The sequence below is a fragment of the Eubalaena glacialis genome, chromosome 16 (assembly GCF_028564815.1).
Source record: "Eubalaena glacialis isolate mEubGla1 chromosome 16, mEubGla1.1.hap2.+ XY, whole genome shotgun sequence".
NCBI lineage: Eukaryota > Metazoa > Chordata > Mammalia > Artiodactyla > Balaenidae > Eubalaena > Eubalaena glacialis.
In genome coordinates this window covers 5,650,151-5,671,637 of record NC_083731.1, presented here as the reverse complement: position 1 = coordinate 5,671,637, position 21,487 = coordinate 5,650,151, and positions in this window count along the sequence as shown.

Genomic DNA, 21,487 nt, shown 5'->3' with positions numbered 1-21,487 from the left:
CTTGTCTTTATTTATTGAAATGTTTTTGGTGCTGTTTAGTCATATCTTTTAGCGTTGTCTGAGAACATATGGCCTGACATCCAAAGAAAACCACAAAAGATGTATAGAGTTCATGTTTTCAGAGAACCAGAGAGGCAAGTTTTTAATCACTTGTTTAGTCTAGTAAAGTTGATATTAAAAAGTAGAAAATGAATAATCAAGAAGAAACATACATGTACACAACATTGTAAATCAACTATACTTTAATTTTAAAAGAAATTTTTTTAAATGAAGAAGAAACACACATGGAATTGACCATGGTTCCACATACATTCAAGATTTCTACCATTGAAGTTGATGTAGACAGGAAGCCAGTATGTGAAGACCATTTATTTCCAGGTCTACACCCTTGCAATTTGCATTTTGAAAATGAGAAGTCTAAAGAGGAGAGGTTTACTTACCGTTCACACCAACCATCAATCATATCTGTAAGTTCAATCCTCCATTGATTTTCTCCTCTCTTACATGTATTGTGCAGTCTCTCCTTCAGCTAACAGCTCCTACCCTATGATTATATTTAAGCTCAAGTCTCCCCATTTGTTAAAGATAAGAACAACAAAAGGCAAATGCGTTTTTTAAATTCCCTGAAGGTTACAAAGGAACCTGATAAAATCAAATGCTTTGGAATAGAGAAATTGAACGGCTGAGGGACACGTGTGGGAAAGCAATTTTTCACGCTCTATCCTTTTGTACCTTCTGAACCATGTGAATGTATTGCCTATTCAAAAACTAAAACATTTTTATGTGCGGATTCCTGGACCGAACCCCAGACCTATTGAAACAGAATCTCTAAAGGAGGGCCCTGGAATCTTCATTTTCACAAGCTCATCAGGTGAATCTGATGCATAAGTAAATAAGCAACAAATTATTGCAAATATAAACACAGATGGCCCAGCACTGAGAAGCCCTGGGTCAGGTAATACAAAGAATGCTGAAAAACCACCACTGCCAGAAAGAACCCTCCTCGCCAGCCTGCTCTGATGTCTGAAATTCTTTTGTTAGACGTTCTGTCTCCAATATGTGCTTGTAAAATTGTGATGTCAGGGCAGGGTGGAGAGAGAATTCTTGACTTCACCGAACTCACCCTTCAATCTACTTTCCCGATGTTATCTAATCAGCACAAAATCTTCTTTTGAGAAACAGGCTATGCAAACTCTCCATGATTTCATCACCCTTACATGCCCACTGCAGTCACTTTAGATACTTAAGACTTGACTGAAATGCTTTTCTTGAAGGTCACCAATGATCCTCCACACACCGTGGCTTTTTCTCATTCCTGAGTCTATAGACTCCATTCTTCTTGACACTCTCTTTTCCCAGGAATTAGATCATACTGGGTGGTCCTGATTCTCCTCTTTAATTAATGTGTGCTTCTCCAGAACTCTTCTGCCTCATTCCTTACAAGCCATTCTTTGGACCTCTTCTCTCTACACCATCTTTCTAGCCATCATTTTCATGCAGTCATCTCATACATAAGTATTTCTCACCCTGGGCTCTCTCTCCTGAGATAAAGGACTGCTCCTCCTGCCCTCCTGAGCATCTCACCTGGACCTTTTATGGAAAACTCCACCTCCACAGCTGTATCCACTACCTGTATGCCAGGCACTTGTCTACATATTTTACAAATATGAGCTCATTTAATACTCACAACAATGCTATTTTAAGCATGAGGGAACTGAGATACCTAAAAATTAAATTACTTTATTCAGGTTGCATCGCTATTATATGGTAGATCAAAGATTCATACCCAGGCAGGCTGAGTCTAGAGCCATATTCTCATTGATCATGTTATATTACCTCTCAGCATTAGTTTAAGATTTATCAGCAAAACTTCAATCACTTTCTGGTCATAAACTTTTGACGTAGCCTCAATGAATACTGAGATGTTTAAAAATCTGTAATTGGGAACTTAAAGCTGGAATATGATCTTATTTCTACTTAATTTTACAGACATATCTCCCATTATTCTCTTCCACACAGTAAGTATGCTAAACAATAAATAATATTGATTATTTACTGGTTTCAGGATTATAATTTAGGTGTAAGTGTAAAATAGGTGCAGGAAAAATAAAAATTCAAACCAGAGGGACAAAAGCATTTATCCTCTCAACTGAAACAACTAGTAAACCAGAAACATACATATGAAATGATGATTTGCAAGACCTCAGACATCAGACGGCAAAGAACAATGATGCCAGTAGACACAAATGGGGTGAGTTCTATGATTGCTCCAGCTTCCTGCCTGGAGAAAGTTTCCAAGCTGAATCACTGGAAGGGAAAACCCAGGCTGAGTCTGAAGAGCTCTCTGAGTTGAGGAGACAAAGCTGGATAAGTCTGGAGGTGCTGAGGGTGCTCTAGTTCTCAGGTAGAGCATCACCCAGCTACAGGACAACTTCTGGAGTCCTAATGGAAGTGTAATTGTGGTCCCCATAAATAGAGGGGAGAAGGAGAATGAAAAAAAATCAAGGAAGTAATAGCCAAAAACTTTTCAAATTTGATGCAAACTGTATATACACACATCCAAGAAGTTCAACAGGCCCCAAGCAATTGAAACATGGAGAGAACTACACAGAGACATGTCAAAATCAAATTGCCCAAAACTGGTGAAAAAGAGAAATTCTTAAAAGCAAGAGAAAAGAGGCATACGATGTACAAAGAAACAAAGATGAGAATGATAATAGATTACTCATTGGAAACAATGTCAGAAGACAATGGAACAGCATCTCTAAAGTAATGAAAGAAAAAACTATTTAAATCTCTTAAAAGCAAACAGACTGTTTAAAGCAAAAAATAATAACAATGTATTGAGAGGTTTATAATGAATGTATAAATAAAACATGTTTTAATAATAGCACAAAATCAAGATGCAATAAATGGAAATTTATGGTTACAAGATTCTTACACTATACATAAAGATTGTTATAAGTTCCAGTCATACTCTAAAGCATATACCAACCACCCAAAAATCACAACAAAGAGTTATTGTTAATAAGCCAAAAAGGAGATAAAATGGAATCACCAAAATTACTAATTTGGGGTCACAAAATTGACCCAAAAGAAGGTAGGAAATGAGAGAAAAGAAAACAAGGAACAGATAAGTACAAAACAAAAGCAAGATGGCAAATTTAAACACAGTCATAATAACTACATTAAATATAAATGGTCCAAACATATCAATTAAATGCAGTAATTGTCAAAATAGACAAAAAAGCAAGTTCTAACTCTGTGCTGCCTTCAACATACACACCTTAAATATAAAACACAAGTAGGTTAAAAGTAAATGGATGAAAAAGATACCATGCTGACTCTATCAAAAGAAAGCTGGTATGGCTATATTAACATCAGAAAAAGCAAAGAAAATTATTAGAAATTTTTTTTAAAAAGTCATTTCATATTTGATGAAAACTATATAAATTCACATATCCAAGTTCAACTCATATATCCAAGAAGTTCAACAAACTCCAGACAAAAGAAACATGAGAAAACTATACAAAGGCTCAATAAAATCAAACTGCCCCAAACGAGTGATAAAGAGCAATTCTTAATTCCACACCAAAATCAGCAAATGCACACACCATCTAAAAACACACTTTGAAGCAGAAATGTGAAAGCATAGAGGCTTATGTATGGCAGAAAGAGCTACCAATGGTTCAGTGCTGAAACACATGCCAGATTTATAGGACACAGTGGGGGAATAAGATAACAGGTAAGGAGTTAGCAGTAGCAGGGATTGGGGGAAAAAGTAAGGGCAGGTAGGGATGTGAGTGGTAGAAAGATCAGGGAAAAAACTATTTTAAAACTCCAGAAATAATGAGCCTTATAACTACTCAATTACAATCTAACTTCTCAATGGCACAGTGAACATCTGGAGGGCAAGGGATGTCTTTTATCTTTCTCTCTCCAGCACCAAGCACAAAGCTTGCCATACAGATTTTCAGAACAAATAAATCAATAAATTTGATAAAGACTTGTATTTTTATTTACTTCTTAAGTCAGAGACTCTAATATTTATAATTCTAGAAGCTTCTCATTTGTAAGTTTTGGGGAGAATAATATGCTCCATCTAATGTTAGTCATATCTTTTCTTAAACATTGCTCAGGTTGTATAAGTAATCAAATATATTGCAGATTTAACTACAATAAAATGATAAATTATATTGGTATGACTCAAGAACAAAGCCATAGGTTCGGTTCGTGTCTTTTGAAAGCAGTATCATAATTGTATTGTTTCCTTGGGAAATATCACATCCTCTAGTACACAGGAAAACACACACACACCTTATTTAGAGCAAAGAATGGAGGAAGAGAACAAGAAAGAAAACTTTTTTAGTCATAATTTCAGGCTAAAATTTTACCACTGGAAACATTCCCATTTTTCATTGAATTTTCTTCCATCTCTACTAAATTGAATATCATTTTAGAAAAGGGAACTTCAACAGAAATTAAAAAGCATTAACTAAAATTTGGAGATGTTCATGCTGTGTCACAACTTTTGCATTTGAATTTCTCCCCAATATAAAAATGTTTCCTTTTTTAATCTCAACTATTTTTCAATCATTTTACTACTTTTTCACCCAATCATCTAAAAGTGTGCAAAAATCACACTTTTAGCAGAAATAAATACATCCTTAAGCATAGTGGAGGAAAAACCAAAAAAAGAAAAAAAAAAAAAAAGAAAGCATAGTGGAGGAGATTTGCTCATGATTAGAGATTATATAAGAGAATGGAAAAAGCCAAGCTTTGGAATCACAAAACCTGGTTCTGTGAGTTAATAGCTAGGTGGCCTTGGTTACTCTCTGAGACACTCAGTTTCCATATCTGTAAAATGGGGATGTATTAGACACTTGTACGTGACTCCAAATATTCTCTACCCCACCTCTTATTCCTGCCACTACTGGAGAGAACAGTTGGGCCCAGCTCCCACCAGCTTTGAGGAGGTACAAGGGAAGCATCTCAGGTCAGGCCTGTGTCAGGGTGTCCTTGGCATCTCTGCAGGTGGTACCCATGGGAACATACTCAAGCAGGTACAAATGGGAGGGGTGGGGCAGTTACCAGACGTGACTGATGGGAGGATGGAAGCTGATGCATAAACATTCCCCCCTTTTGCACCCCAAGTAGACAGTTCCTGAGTGTGTTTCTTAAGCCTTTTCAAAAGGCCCCACGGAATCACGCCCAACCTGATGGTAGACAACAATGTGCATCCTTACGTTGATTTTCCCTCCGTCCTTGTTTCACTCCCCAGTCCTTGAGGCCTGCTCTCAGGGATTATTTATTGGTCACAGGTTTTGCTTTTAAAGGACCTCAGGCTAAGGCAGAAGATATGAAAGAATGCTTCTAAGCTCACAGGGCAGGTAAGGATAAAGTAAGATGATTTATGTGCATAGAGGACCTACAACATTCCATGCATTGTTTTAAGTGCTTTGTATACGTTAACATATGTAAACCTCCCAACAACCCTATGAGGTGTGTACTACCATTATCCCCTTTTCGTAGAGAAGAATGGCACAGAGAAGTTAAGTATCTTATCCAAGATCACACAGCTATCAAGTGGCTCGGTCCTCTCAGCTGCTAAGGCATGCAGTAGCTGCCAGATACGGGTGGCTTAACATTTTTAGGGTACTATTTCAGACTTAACAAGGGCTTTGAAGGTTGGAAAATTATGAGGAACACGAAGGAATATAGAGCAACTGGGAATATAAATCTGCTTCCACCATAAATCGGTATTGGAGTCCACTTTGATCTCTAAGAGATGAGACATGAAGCTGGCCTCTGTTCCATACACTGGCAAATAAAAATAGTAGTGAGACTAAATTGATTTAGATGTTGACTTTCCTGATTAAATTCCACTTATCCTATTGACTTTAAACATAGCCTTTTGCTTTCAGTGTAGATTTTCCCCATTATCTATCCCCCAAGGCAACTCCCAGGAACAGATGTCTATCTAGCGCCTATATACAAAAGCTTGAGGTCCAAAAATCCCCTTATCAAAGGAGATTGCAGCCTTTTTTCCCAGTTTAAAGGCAACTGATATCTAGGTACAAGACATAAAGATAGAGCCCCGCAAGTAAAACCCACGGCCCCCAGATCCTGGCTGTGTAAGCCAGACACTGCTCTCCTGCATGAAATAAAGATAAGAAAAGCTCCTGGGGTAGCAGCAGTCATATCCTCGCTTCCCTCCAGAACTCTGCCCAGTAGACACTCAGTATCCAGGTATCTAAAAATCCAAACCCAGGAAGTGGAAACACAGTAGCTGTTCCTGAATCATCAGTGTTAGCGTCAATTCCCTTTCCGTCACAAAATCTAAACATCAAACTGTCATTTTTGAATTTCCAGGCGCCGTAAAACTGAGCCCATGGGGGTTCCCAATCTGAGCCGGCACTCAGATCTAGCCAGAGATGCAGGCCCACTTCACCTCTGGGACCCACAAGAGCTCTTTTTTGGTCTTTTACATGAAAAAGGAAAGACATTGCACTTCCTCTTAAGAGAAGCAAATCAGAAAGACAAAAATTCAATTTCATAATAGGCCTTTAAAGTTATCACCCAAGACCATAAAAATTTAACACTGGATAAAGAAAAACAGACTCATAGAAGAAGACATGCAGTCAGCTGTAAGTTTATTGGATTTCTCAAGTTAAAATGCTGCTTTTGATTTGTAAATGGAGAAATCCTATAACATATTTGGCATCCAGAGACAAGGAAGCAGCAAGGGTTTTCATAACTGTAAATAAGGCTGCTTTTATTTTTCAAAAGGCTAGCTGTCCTAATATATCCGGGGGATGTAACAGGCTATTTGGTCCCTGCCCGGCCACTATTCCAGCCCTGCCTTCAGGAGATGAAGCTTGACAGACACTGGGAGGTTTGTAAGAAACATGCAAATTTAAACAAATTAAATTAAAAAGAAAATTAAATTTCTTAGGACTGCATTTTCTTCTTTAAAGCTGTGCTGATTTTATTAGGAGGGAAAATATCTTCTAAATATTATAAAGGAAAAGACAAGAGGGCAGATTAATCCACCTGATGAAGAACTACTGCCCTGTCAGCAGGAAAAGCAATTTTCCAAATATAGCCCAATGAATCTGGTCATGACCTCCACGTTACTTTTAAGTTCGTTTTCATAGAAAATGATCAAAATTTCAACTCGAATGTTTTCTGCAGCTGCTGTTGCTTGCTGTTTCCTGAAATCTGGAATTTTACTTTTTGAGAAAAGATAATTTCTAAAGGATCTTTTTTCAGAAGTTTATAGTATATTCCCCTTGGACATTTCTTTTTTGAGCCTATAAAATATTACCATATAACTCAGAAGTGACACTATGAGTATACATTTGTCCCCGGCAGAAATATATACATTAAAGTTTAAAAATAAACTAAAGAATATCAAACATTAAAAATAAACTTGACTGTAAAACATCTCAATTTACCATGACTTGAGAGACATTTACAGAGTCTACATTTGCAACAAATATATTTTAAAACCTGCCATGACTGCTACCACAAATCTGAGAAAAGCTTTGCTCTCCCATTTACAGACTCCATTTTTGTAGAAAGTAAAATCAAATAAATAAACCAAACCAACAAAAATTCCTGTATAATTTACCTAATACTTTACCACCAACTAAAAGAAGAAAACATTTTACATGAAATTCTCTTAGTGGACCAATCTAATAATTTTCACCACCCAGTTGCTATTTTAATTTAATTCATGGGGAAAATCAACTTACAGCACAAAAAGGTTAGTCACTGACAAGGTCTGAACTGTTCCAACATCAGTAACATGTCATTACTGTTAGTAAAACAATTACTTTGAACACGTTCTAAACCTTATTTACACTATATGAATGCAGGCAATGAAATGTGCATTCAGCGGACCCTCAGGTACTGCTCTGAAACAGGTAAAATGCAACAGAATGCATGCTCTTATATAAAATAAACCGAATTGATAACCAGAGACTTTGTCCTAGCCCCAATTTAAGAAGTTACCTTGTAAAATTAGTAAATATACAATAAATACATTTTAAAATAATGAATTATGTTTTACCCTAAAAAATAGTCTTTGAGAATGTAATACATTCAAAATCTGTGTTACTTTTGCCAAGAAAAACAGGTAATGATGAGCATTCTAGAGAAATATGTATGATATCTGCTTCAAAGTCACTTAAATCCAGGAAAGCTTTGCCTTCGCATATAAAAGCCAAGCTGGCGCTACGTACCAGGAATGGCAACCAAGAAGCAGTCCAGCACAAATGTTAAGTTATCCAGGAATCCTAATTCCTGACCCTTCTTTATAAAGGTCTTGCATTTGATTAAAAAGATTACGAAAAAATTTTCTGTTTTGCCTAAACTCTAGCTTTAAGGAATAATAAAAATAAAAGAGTAATTAAAAGACTGGTATCAAAAATGTTCAGATTCAAATTCTGCATCCATTTGAAAGCATAATCTAATTATTAGCTTAGGAAAGTCCATACCTAGATTTTAGAAGTTGGTGCCTTGTACCTTGGGTTGGAAGGTATTTAAACCTCACATACAGCCTTTGCCTTGTAAAAGGAAATTATGCTGAAGCAGTCAATGTGCTGATTTGTTTTAACAAATGGCATACCATTCCCTACCACCTCTTGGAACAGACTTAATAGGTGTCCTATGCATATACCAGGTGCGTAAGTATTGATGCTTTTAATAACAATCACAATTATAAGCTACACTTAAACACTATTTGTTAAAGTTACTTTGTTAACATGTATGATGTGTGTATTCTACTGTTACTCACTGCCTTTCATTTATATATTAACTTAGTGCCAGCGACATATGATGACTTAGCAAACAAGCAGAACCCATGATGTGAAAAGAATGAAATAAAGAGGACTTTACTTCTTTGTTTTAATACAACTTTTGGTCTAGATTGAAGAAATAGTACAGGGATGAGCTGGGGAGAAATCAAAACTGTAAAAAATAACACAGAGTTTCATAAAAGTAATACATAGGTTGGTTTCATTGAAACAATCTTGATGGGAGCATTTAACTCAAATTTTGTCTAAAATTCTTTTTAACTTACATATTTTTTTTTAATTTTTATCCTCATCTTAGCAAGCCTAATATCAAATATCTTTCAATAAAGCACAATGATATTAAAATGTCATCTGTAGTCATTTGCACGATTTCTGAAGAAATATTAAGAAATTGAGAATATTAACTTTATATTTTAAATGCTTCTACTAAAAAAATTGGCCAATAAACAGAGTAATGTAAAATAAAAAGTAAAAGGATATTTTAATTTCAGTCTTTCTAGTTTTCTAGGACATGAGAAATTTTTAGTCTTAATCTCAAATATTTTTCACAAAATTGATTATTTAGGAATTTTTTAAACAACCTATGGTTAGAAAAGGGTCATAAGAGTAATGTAGTTTTTGAACTGTAAGAATTCTTACCCTCTCTAGGGAAAAAAAAAAGTCCCATTTCCCACAATGCCAATGTTGCACCACTAATGGAGCTTGCCCGGTAAAATTAATAATGTCATTGTATTATTTTCTATTTAAAATGGACACAAACAAGTAAAAAAACAAAAAAAAGACAGAGAGAGAGGGAGGAATCTGGCACTTCCAATTGAGTCTGGCCTCTACTAATTTTTAAAGGTCTCAGGTTAAGCAACAAACACACATTTAGTTTCTGACAAAAACATATCTTCTCTTCCTTTCTCTATTATTTAACAAATTAAAGTACCAGACCTGGCTTGTGTGAAGCATTCAGCCAATTGAGTTCCTGGAACTGACAGGAAATATTTATTTTTAAAAGCTGTTTATCAATCTAAAAATTTTAACAACTGATGATGCTTTTCTTTTAAAATACGGATTATCCATTTTTAAATAATGCAAACAAGAATTTCAGCATGGAATACTGTTAATGTCAATTAAGTGAGTTCACAAATAAGTTGTTCTTATTTTGTAAGTTCCATAAAGGACTAGTATTTCGCCCTAGTCACTGTGAAATGTTTGAACAAAAACACTCCCTATGTGAATGTGTCTTTTTCTTTTACTGTTTTAACGCTGTTTCAAGTTAATTAGTCCATATGACTAATTACAAACACACACACAAACAGATACTGTTGTTTTTAAGCTTGTTCTCACAGATGAAAAGAACCAAACTCTTGGCATTGTGCAGTGTACAACCTACCTGAATGTATATGGCAGACCTGTTAATTCTAGATTTAATCATTTTACGATTATTATTTCAAGCAAAATTGTGATGCTATAACTAAGTCCCTTTTGGTCAGGCCCATACTTTAGATATATTACCTATATTGTGACATGCCACAAAAGAGAACACAGGGCTTACAGCAACAGAGGCAGAATAAATGCCTCGGTGAGATTCCAAGAGCATTAGTCATTTGACAGCTTGAGCTTGTTCACGACAAAGCAAGGGCAAGCTCAGTACCTCCTGATACACTGAAGGACAGGAGCAGACAAAAGGCTGATACTAGAGTCTGATATTTCGGAACAAATGACAACTCATACAATGTGCCGTAGCTCTGAAATGCTCGAGAAAATATGAAAGTAATTTTCCAGGCCTATTCCTTGATGTTTCCTTTTTAAAAGAAATATGATCTCCGGAGCCTTTGATTAAAGAAGGGTGGAATCATTCTTTTTAATTCACTCTGATTTCACCTCAAAAGGGACGCCCAAGTTCCCTTTATTCCAGGTTGGCTCACATCAAACCAGAGGAAGGCAAAAAAAAAACGTCAAGTGAATTTGAAGAGCCCTTACAAAACTGACCTATACTCACATACTCAACTGTACTGTGAAAAAAAAAAAAGAAGAAGAAGAAACTGATGGTCCTTATCTGCTACGGGATAAGTCAGAAGAATTTTTAGAATTTTCGTTTAAATAGTGTAACACGGAATATACACAGCTCTTCCTGGCATATGGAATAACGCTTAAGTCAGGCACCAAATATGTATACTTCAAAGGTCACTCCCGTTGTGTATGTGCATTCGCTCATATCTCTAGGGCAAACATGGATTGCTTTGAAAAATAATAATAATAATGAAAGTTGCCCTTATTAAAAAAAAAAACGAATGATGAATTATATATTATGTTTGGAGATAAAAATCTCAGAATCAGCATTCATTTCAGGGCCAGAGGTGAGAGATGCTGCTTGATACAGCAGGATGCCAGGAGGAGGAGAAGGAGAGGACCGTGGTCCCCGCGGTGTTAATTGATAAATACACGGCCGGCCGAATAAAAGAATGGAAAGGGGCTGGGAAGCCGGGGCAGCCAGGGCAGTTAACACTCCAGAGCTGGGGAGCCTGTCCAACTAATCGGCCCGTTTGTTTTCACAGCTTTGCTGGGAACATTTGCAGGGCTGGCCCGGCACTCCCTGCCGAGCCTGAGAACGAGTGGCCAGCCAAGATACCAGGAGCACATTGTTTCACCTGCGCTGCCAGAGACTCGGGCAGAGAAAACACACACCACTTGGTCAAAACAGCCGTGGCCGCCGCGCGCTCGCTTTTCCCGCAGCCCCGGCCCAGGCTGCCAAGGTACACGGCCCGGCTTTATCTCGGCGCCCGAGAGATGCTCTGTGAGATTCCGGGCCAGGCTGGGGGGATGTGACTTAGGAAAGGAACCGGAGTGCCCGCCGCCCCCTCCCCACGCCCCCCGGGGATGCCGGCTCTACCTGGGAAAGCCTGTGCCAGACGCATTAAATCAGGTTCCCATAGCCCTCAGCCTGAGTCAGCACCTGGCCGTGAAATGACTCAGACGCAAGGAGACCGGAGGATCAAGGAGGGGCTCCCAGCTGCAGGGCTTTTTAATTCCCCTCCTACTGCTGGAGTCACATGATTCAAAAAAAAAAAAAAAAAAATTCAGCCCGCACATAAACCTAAGGCAGAACTGGTCTGCCTTTGTCTTCCCTTTGTTATCCTGCACAGCCAACCTCAGGACTGCCTGTGTTGGGTTTCCAATCCATCGGCCACAGAAGCCCCTGTGATAAGAACTTTCTGATTAAGCTCTAAACCTTTGGTACATACCAGCTATGGCTACTGATGAAAGATCTCATGATATGTTCTTGTGTTTTTCTGACAACCACGTGTTCCGCCTCCCGGAGGCATCTGGGAGTCCAGAGAGAAACCAACACGACATCTCAGGGCACACGGGTTGGGGGGGGGGGGGCGGAGACCTGCCTTAAACCGTCCACACGCAAAGGAGGCTGAAGTCTTCATCAGACACACATCTAGCGAAAAAGAAAACAGCTTATACGCCCAAGCCGTGTGTTTAAAGTAAATTTTGTGTCAGGTTAAAAAAAAAAATCAAGTGTTGCTTGGCAATTAAAATAAGCAGAATGAGGTTATCTTTTAATTAACATTCTTCCAGTGGCAGGGGATGTTCAGATGTTGCCATTGTAAGATTTCCTGCCTCATCTTCTGTCTTCTTTAGATTATGTATTTCTAAAAATACCTTAGGTGACAGTTTAACAGGCAGGAGACTGCAGATCGTTGCACTGCACATATGGAAATAAGCTCTGGCGCGATACCTGGAACAATGATGGCAAAATCTATATCAAAGGAGATGGGACCTGCATCGCTTTCCTTTTGTGTGAGGTGTGTGTCAGCCCAGAGCTCCGGCTGGAGGTGCCACTCGGAACAAATGATGCTGGGGGTCCCCTCCACTCTCCACCCTCAGGCTGCCTGAAAATTACACAAAAGGGGCTTCTCTGGAAAGAGACTTACCATGTACACTTGATCAAAGCATAGGCATTTGCCTTCGCTGAAACAGAAGAGACACCAAAAAGCTGTCTCTGTGCCCGGGACTCCAGGGGGCTTCCTCCTTAGCCTTCTGGGGAAACAATTATGCAATCCCTTCCCCCGACATGCTTCAAAATACACTTTTTAGAAAACAATTGTGGGGTCTTACACGGAATTCAGAGGATGTCCATGAAGCCGTTTTGGTCACAGCCTCTGGTCCGAGACACTGGCCAATTGGCTCAGTGACAGCAAATAAATGGGTGAACCCTCTCCCCCTGGATCCGAGCTTTCACTCAGAGCATCTCACCTAAGGACCTCACCACCACCTTCTCCTCCATGTACATTCCAAGGAATATGAAATACAGGTAATATCCGAATCTTTAAAAGAAAAGATTAGAAACAGAGGACTTCATCCAGCTGCATTTTCCAGATGTTAAAGTCATTATGACTGCTTTTGCTAGCTCACCATGGAGCCCAGGGTGGTACCTCTTCAACTTCTGGACTCAGAAACACTTGAAAAGTCACAATCCTGTGACTCTATTGTTGCATATTTTCTGGCCTTTCACTAAATTAGCTCACTGAGACCAGCTATTATAAAATTGATATTTTTAAAATTATTTTTCCCAGATTGAACAAATAGCTGGCTTTTTTTTTTTTTTTTTTTTTTTTTTTGGTATGTTATCACCATCAGGTCTAAAGTTTCCGTGAAAAAAATTAAATTTCTCATCTTTTCCCTGAGGTGTGTGAATTGTTTCCAGCAAAGAGCAACCTTTAAATCCCTGAAGCCCTCCAAACGTTAAGTTTCACCAGGAATCTAAAGAGATTTCCCTTTGCCCTGGAAGGATCTCAGTCCATCAATTCCTGGGGACTGGTGTCTGCTGGTCCCCTCATTGCACGCAGGCACCTCCTGACAGCAGAGCAAAAATCACTTTCACTGATCAAGGAGAGGTGATCCCCGATCTTGAAAACAGTTTTCAAAGCTTCAGCTAATCGTCAGAAATGGCCTCAGATGTGCAGCTAATCTCAGCATTCAAATTTCCTGGTTGTTCTGTTTTTCCCTGCTTGATAAGACTTTATCAGACTGTAATGGAACTTCACTCTGATCTGGAATCAGGCATTGCAACGAAATATATACATACCTTTCATATCTTCCTTTTTGGAAAGCCAGCGAATTTAATTGATAACGTGCTAAAATATGAAGCTGGAGTCCTGAAGTCTAGACTCAGTTTCAGCCACCAAACTGTAACTCAGTGGCTTAGTTTGGTATTAAATACAAACAACTGGAAAAATGTGCTATCCTGGGCTTTCCTAAGCTAAGTATGTAAAGCAAAAGGGAAAAATACAAAGAAAAAACATTCACAAGGAAACTGGAGAGCACTTTTGAAACATTGTATTAAAAATGAAAATTTAAAATTAACTTTAAATTTATTGATACCTCTAAGAAATTAATATATGCGAAAAAACTTTAATTCTTGTATTTGGATTTTTCTTTAAATTAGTTCTTATTTTAAAAAATTAAAATGACAGATATATGTATTCTCTAAGATCTCTCTTTTTTAAAAAGCAAAATATAGGCAAGAGGATTAATAGAAGACTCGTAAATGTTGCGAGCACCTGACTAACAAAAAGATTGAAACCAGGGCTGTAAGTATGAAAACCAAGTCCAAAATATTAATAACCGCTTCGGAAGACTATTTGGTGATTTCTTACAAAAATAAACGCACTCATACTATACAATCCAGCATTTGTGCCCCTTGTTATTTCCCAAATGACTTGAAAACTTATGTCCATACAAAGACATAAACATGAATAGTAGCTTTATTCCTAATTGCCAAAACGTGGAAGCAACCAAGATGGACTTCAATTGGTGAATGGATACACAAGCTGTGGTACATCCGGACAGTGTAATATTATTTAGCAATAAAAGGAAATGAGCTATCAAGCTGCAAAAAGACTAGGAGGAAACTTAAATGCATATTACTGCAGGAAAGAAGCCAAACTGAAAAGGCTACATACTGTATATATGATTCTAACTATATGACATTCTGGGAATGGCAAAACTTTGGAGACAGTAAAAAAGATTAATGTTTCCCAGGGTTCCGGGCGTGGGGTGAAGGATGAAGAGATGAGATACAGGGTTTTGGGGGGCAGTGAAACTATTCCGGGTGAGGCTGAAATGATGGATATATGTTGCTATACGTTTGTCAAAACTCATAGAATGTCCAACACAAAAGACTGAACCCTGTGGAAACTACACTCAGCCCTCTGTATCTGCGGGTTCTTCATTCACAGATCCAACAAACCTCAGATCAAAAAGAATCTCTTAAAAAATCCCAAAAAGTTCCAAAGAGCAAAGCTTGAATTTGCCACACACCTGGGCAACTAGTTACGTAGCACTTACATTGTATTAGGTATTATAAGTAATCTAGAGATGATTTAAAGTATATGAAAAGATGTGATTAGGTTATATGCAAACAATATACTGCTTTATATAAGGGATTTGAGCATCTTGGATTTTGGTATCCTCGGGGGTCATGGAACCAATCCCTCGCAGATTCCAAGGTATAACTGTATGTATTTTAGTTAATAATAATAATAATGTATTAATGTTGGCTCATCAATTGTAATAAATATACCCCACTAGTGTGAGACGTTAATAATAGGGGAAACTGGGTGAGGGAGGAGAGTGAGGAAGATATTCGGGAACTCTCTGTACTTCCCTTCCAATTTTTCTCTAAACCTAAAACTGTGCTAAAAATAAAGCCTGTTCATTTTTTAATAAACCGTCCTAAAAATATACACTAAACGTAAAATGTCATTGAAAGTGTCACCCCACAAATAGGCCTTCAACGACTTAGCATTTTTAATATCTATTGTTCAGATTGGAGATGAGAGTCACCACTAATTCTTCTCCTTCACCAATAAATTATTTAATTATTAGCATGGGGAAATTATTATTATAATTTGGACCCCCAAAGTTCTTTATTTTTATCACCTAAAGGAAAAAAGAGTTTCAGTACCCCACTTTCCTTTACCAATATAAGCCCAGCTCAGTGAGACGGCTGCCACTTGCCGTACTAAATCTGTTCCACTTTGACAGCTTATTACTTTGTAGACACAACCTTACCAAGGACGCTCTTAACCCCATCATCCTATTCAGTGATGGATTATTATCCATTTCTCTAAGACTGACCTCTCGTTACCCTTAATCAGTGTGTCCACACTGGCCAATCTACCGCCGGTACATTAAAAACCACCTTGCAGCAGGGACTTCCAGTGGCTTTCACATGGGGCCTGGGTCAGCCTCTTTGTGTGTGCCAGTCCTCCCCCTACCACCCTCCCTGAGCTGGAAAGAAAACCGGAAGGGTCCTCGGGACCCCTTCTACTTTCTGTTTTCCATGCTGAAGTTCCCAGTGAAATTTATTTCGCAAAAAAAAAAAAAAAAGACTCTACTACCAAGATGCTTTTCTTGAACCATTCATATAGACCATCTTATCTGCCTTATCGTAAAGAAATTAATAGAATTTCCCCTTAATTTGCTGTTGAAGCTGCTCACCCTGCTACTAAGGTCAATTGCCCCTTTAAAACAAAATACACCAATGACTGAAATTGTAGCTGGTAGCTACCACCCAGCAAGACATGTAAGGGCAGCACTGGAGCAGCTCAAGGCAGTAGACACTGACCTAGAAAAAGTCTGTGAGCTGGGGACCTAGAGACTTGAAAAAGAGAAGGATTTCCACGTTACTTAAGATTAGCAAGTGGCAGGGGAAAACTCTGTGAAGAGAGGGCAGGTAGTAATAGATACTTATCCATCTCAGCAAAAAGATTTTGCTGGAAGGAAAGACAACGTATACCTTGGTAGAACCGATGTCAGTTTTATCACTGATACACCTGAGTGTCCTGCCCACTCAGACTCTCAGACCGTCCAGTCTTCTGGTAGCAAAATGATGGCTTAAGCCCATATCTCACATAACACCAAGAGCTAAACACATGTACATGCACATAGAGAAAAGGCTCTGTAAGGACACAGCAAGAGGACAGCCATCTGCAAGTCGAGGTGAGAGACCTCAGAAAAAACAACTCTGCCAGCACCTTGATCTTAGCTGTTCAGCCTCTGTGCTATGGACTGAATGTCTGTGTCCCCTCATAATTCGTATGTTGAAGCCCTAGTCTCCAGTAGGATGGTATTTGCAGGCGGAGCCTTTGGGATGTGATTAGGTCATAAGGGTGGAGCCCTTATGAATGAGATCAGTGCCCTAAGAAGGAGAGACATGAAAAATGATCGCTCTCCCTGCCATGTGAAGACACAGCAAGGGGACAACCTTGTATAAACCAGGAAGAGCGCTCTCACCATGAACCTGACCAGGCTGGCACCTGGACCTCGGACTTCCAGCCTCCAGAATTGTGAGAAAATAAGTTTCTATTGTTGAAGCCCCCCAGTCTTTGGTATTTTGTTATGGCAGCCCTAGCAAACTAATACAGCATTCAAAACGCTGATAGTCCTAGATATCATTCCATATCCATCCAAGATAGACTAAACCCCAGAAAAGAAAACTTGGAGACCACAAAGAGAAGTCCTTTTCACATCCACAGGGTTGTGAGGCCAAGGGTATGGCTGACAGTAAGACAAAGGAGATGTTTTAAAAGGCTGAGACTCTCCCCAGCTGTGGCCTTTCCGCACCCCACTCTCCACGGCATCCACAGTTGGACTCAGCACCCAGGCTCCTTCCCAGGTAAGACTCTCACCTCCATGAGAAGGTCTATAAGGAGAGTCAAGAAAAGCAGCGACAAACAAAGCTATATTTACTTGTAAGAAGACAAAAAACGATGACTAACACCTTCTAGGTGTCTTGTCTCTTTACCTCTGGGTCTAATACTTGTGTTCATCCCCTCCATTCTCAACAGCAGGGGCAGAGGCCTGTGTGCTTGTCTTAGAGGCCTTGGAGCCAAGGAGAGAGCTGCAGACGTGGGCAGAGGAATTCCGGTTGGAAGAAGGCAGTTAAGGGGAGAAAAGGTCCATCACATGCCCGAGGCCTTCGTTAGAAAAGGGTGAACAAAATTGGCCTCAGGGTTTGGAGGATCAAGAAGGAATTGTCTGGATTGGGTAACAGACCTAAATTCTGAGGGGGAATTACCTCAGAAGCAGCCTGCCAAAGAGGATCCTTTCAGAAAAGATTACCCAAGGGTAGGATGTAGAGCAGAATCAGGTAATAAATCATCAGAGGGAATTTAGAACGAAGTCAGAGAAGAGCTAAGATTCTCAAGGAATTCGACGTCATATTAAAATCCACAAAGACTTGGAAACAATATTAGTCTTCTAATTAGGGTCTTTGAATGCAATTAGGGATAGGATATGTTGATAAAGGGATCATTGAGACAAGGAAGAAATAATAGAGCTAGCGTCAGGCAGGGTTCCAGTAACAGCTGGCAAAGTTCTGACTGAAGCTCATTTAATGGAGGGTAACGTGGAGGATGTGGGCAGGGGCCGGGCAGCACGCAGGGATGCTGAAGCACCCAGGGACCGCAGAAGGCCGATGTCAGCGCCGCAGGCCTGCAGGGACGAGGCAGGGGCATGGTGTGAGCAGAGCAGAGCCAGGGCTACATGAAAGGGGGGCCACCGGGGGCCAGAGCTGGACCCGTGGAGAGATGCGGCTCAGCCAGAACTTGGGGAGCCATCTACTGGGAAGCAAAGGGTGTAAATCAATGCCTGCCCCCATCCCCTCCCACCCTCTAAAATCACACGGTCCTCCCATCGGTCAACCGGACTGGGAGCCACAAGGCAAGAGAGCCTGGGGCTTTGGTCCCTGGGCATGACCTCCCCGTGCAGGCAGCAGGGCTGGCAGGCACATGTGGGCTGAGCAGGGGGGTGAGAGGAAGGGCCAGGTGCCCAGCCTCCTCTGTTAGATGGTTGCACAATAAGAACCCAAGTACCTTGACTAAATGTTGGTTAACTAATAAGGAAAAGAGTCTTGTCACAGACAAGGCCCCAGACAAAACGCTCCGGAAACCTTGCCCCTCCTCTCTCCCCAGCGCACTCAGCATTGACCTCAGGCTGGAAGCCCAGGACTGCCAGGAGGCCTCCCCGCAGCAGAGACGTGTCAAGGGCGAGGTGGGGGGCGACCGCCCCGCGCAGGGAGTTGGGGGTGCGTGATCTGTAGTGAGTACGAAAACAATAATAAAGCCAACTCAAAGCCCAACTCAAAGTTTTCTGTTATCGCCCTGTGCTGGCAAAGCTAAACAGGGTCCGTGAAAAGAATGTCTCCCCCAGAACAAAGCTTTTGTGCCACAAACGCTAAGCAAGGGCTGTAGTAACTGTTGAATTTTAGTAATCCATGCGTGCTTCAAATTAGCACTTTTTTTAAAAATCGAGGTATAGTTAATTTACCATGTTGTGTTAGTTTCAAGGGTACAGCAAAGTAATTCTGTTATACGTATATATATATATTCTTTTTCAGATTCTTCTCCTTTATAGGTTATTACATTATAGGTTATTAGTTCTCTGTGCTATACAGTAGGTCCTTGTTGTTTACCCATTTTATATATAGTAATGTGTGTATGTTAATCCCAAACTCCTAATTTATCCCCCCACCAAAAAGAAAAGAAAAAACAAAACCAAAAAACCAAAAAGTATGTTGCATGAACTTTTTTCCCCAAGTGAACTATTATCTCAGTAAGGACAGATAATATGCCATTTTGTGTGTGTGTGTGGGTTTTCCTTTCTACCATAGTAATTTCTACATAGTTGGTATTGATAAATGTATTGATGGATGAATTAATTCAGAGAAAAATTAAAAGTCTTTAACACATAAAAACATTAGCACAATTTATTACTTATCCCTTAACAAACAAAGTATCAGAAAACCCCTGGGGATATACTTGGTCCCTGATACACCGGGAACCAGTACCACACAGAAGTTTCGAGAGGAACTTCCTAAAAATTTGGAATAGTTTGAGCTCACATCAGGCATAGCCCCGTTGTTCCCAGCCCCTGAGATGCTAAATATTCCAAAATTTAAACAGGGGATTGGAAATGATCCATGAAAGTGCAGAGATTGTATACATACCAGAATCTGAGATACTTCACTTCTGTCAATCTACGTGAAAACCTTGAGAGATTAAAATCTCTAACAGTGAAACAGTACAAACCCAAGATGTAATATTTTTATTCAGTAAGTGCAAACTTTATTTCATACGTGAATTATTTCATGGAAGTTGACTACCTTTTAAAATGGAAGCTTCTTTTTTTACATTGTTAGCTGCTCGTTTCAAAACTAAAGAACAGATCAAGATAATAATTCCTATGATTATTAAATGATTGTAGCAGAAAACATTTTGTCAAATGGAGAGGGGGAGTCTTAAAAATGGATTTGTTCCGTGTGTCAGATACACACCAGGCTGGCAGCGCCACAATTCCAGGTGGAACATCCATACCCAAAAGGGGGCTGTAGGAGAAGGTGTCACCTCTTCTGGGGAAACTTTTATCTGCGAGAAAAAAATCTTACAGAGCTCTTACCAGATTTCCCTGGGGTCTCCTTTGCTGAACTTGCCCTCAGGAGGATGCTTTCACCCATCACGTGCAAGGGCCGTGGTCCACCTGCTGGACCGAGGCTGCCCAGGACCTGCCCAGCATGCGAGAGGCCCCGCCTGCTGCTCCCACAGCCGTGGTGGGTGCTTGAGGGGGGAGGGGGAAGCTGAGGTCCCAGGCAGAACCACCATATTCGTTGTCGTCCTGTTATACCACTGCTTTAAGAATCGTGCTCAACACTTGAAACTAACAGAACATTGTAAATTAACCATACTTCAAAAAAAAAAAAAAAGAATCACGCTCAGTCTCATTTACTGTTTATTATTTGCATACCTTTCTTGTTTTAAGTGACACATCGGTGCCAACTTGGGTCTAGACCTGGTGTTGGAATATAGGTGACAAAGATATCTCACCACTTGGGCTTGGAATTTAGCCTGTTTGTGGCCTCAAGGCCCCTGGGGGACACAGCACAGGTCAGGCCCCTGGGAGACAGCCGAGGCTGCCCGCTGTTCACACAAGTTCAGGGCTCCTGAAGGTCCCAAGGGAGCTTCAGACAGAGCTTCATTACATCACAGGCATTTGCATTATTACAATCAGGGGAGGTGAACCATTAGAGTACCGTTAGATCCCCTGTGAAACGCCCCCAGGAACCCCCAGAAATGGGGAGTGGGGACTTTGGGAGGGAGGGGTCTGAGGCACTTTGCCATCACCTCCAGGTGCACGAGTTCACGAAATTGGACGTTTCCTGTTGATGGGATCTCATTAATATCCCCAGGCTCATGAGACCTGCGGTGAACTCAGGTTACGGAATAAAGTAATAGATATCTTTAATATACATAAGGAATGGAAAATATATGATTTAATCGGGGTGACCCTAGGACAGAAAGCCTCCATCTTTAATCTTCAGGAGCAGACGTGCTTTTCCATTCAAACTCTGAAAAGGCACAATACCAACTGATGGATAGCAATATAGTCACAGGCAGCTACTAAATGATTAAATCTGTGTGAATCTCAAACAGAAAAGAAAAAAAAAAGTTGAATTTTGGGCAATTTTTTAGAGTTAAGGAAAGTACTCATACTAGTGCCTTTTTGAAACGTGGGCAGTTTATTTAATATTTCTTCCTTCTTATCTGGCACATCACTTTATCATCAAAAAGATAGATGCTTAGGAAATAATTTTGTACACATGCATCAGC